The following is a 1,109-nucleotide window of genomic DNA, read 5'->3' as shown; positions in this document are numbered from 1 at the left end:
GCAAAGTGACAGAAAGCACTATAAAAACGTTAATGGAAGGGTTTCCGAAAAGGGTTCAAAATTTCATCACTAGTGATTAAAACTATAATTTTTTTTTGTAAATTGTAAAAATAATTTGAATCAAATAAAAAAAAAATAAAGCTGTAAGTTTAGTGGTTTCTTTATTATAAACATATCACTCCTTAGTTTAGGTAGTCTAAGTCGGACTCCATAGGAACCACATTTTCTTATAATAAGTGCAGAATTCGGTAGTAATAACAAAATAAAGTTTAGAAAATCTATGAAACAAGGTCGTAAACTACTTGTTATTACTACTGACTTCAAATGAATTGTGTTTAGTATAGTTACTGATTATATTCTGGACAAAACTGACGATTCTGTACTACCAATCATTTATATCTCAGCCAGTGACAATCTGCTTACGGAATAAACAACTAAATGTTGGTCTCCAATATGTATTGTCCCAATTGTTTCCTTTGGTATCGGCTCGCTGTAAGATCGGACTCAGAATTGCGTCATTGCCCTAGGTGACTAATAACCCTTACGCCTTGAATGGCACGGTACCGGAAGGCTGTGATGGGGTTGCACCTTCTAATAGGGTAATGACCGATTACACATGTAATTGGATGCAGTCGATCCAAACAAATAATTACTCATTCCAAAGAAGCTATGGATCTCACTGGACTACGATATAAATGAAAGTACTGCTCAGGACACAACAATAACTATACCAAACAGAAACTCACTGCAAATTAGAAAAAGAACAGATTAATATGAAGAATCAACAGAAAGTATTTAGGCACACTATAGGTGACTAGTAGACGCTGTCAACCAGTAGATATTCAGGAAGAAATGTCAGGACTAGAACCACCAAAGATATTGAAGCTATTGCTTCAAATCTTTGGCGTGAAATACCCCTAACGACTTCCCCTGAAAATCTTCGACCTCATATAAACTGTTTCCGACTGGTCGTACAATTCGGCACTTTAGAAATTTTCGGGCGAATTTAGCGTTGAAATTGTTTTTAAAGTCGCTCTGCTGGAAGTTACGTCGGTAGACTTCTTGACCGGGTATGAATTTGACTGGACGACACCGCGTATTATACGATT

Source organism: Lucilia cuprina, chromosome 6, assembly GCF_022045245.1.
Source record: "Lucilia cuprina isolate Lc7/37 chromosome 6, ASM2204524v1, whole genome shotgun sequence".
Classification (NCBI taxonomy): domain Eukaryota; kingdom Metazoa; phylum Arthropoda; class Insecta; order Diptera; family Calliphoridae; genus Lucilia; species Lucilia cuprina.
This window is presented reverse-complemented; position numbering follows the sequence as displayed.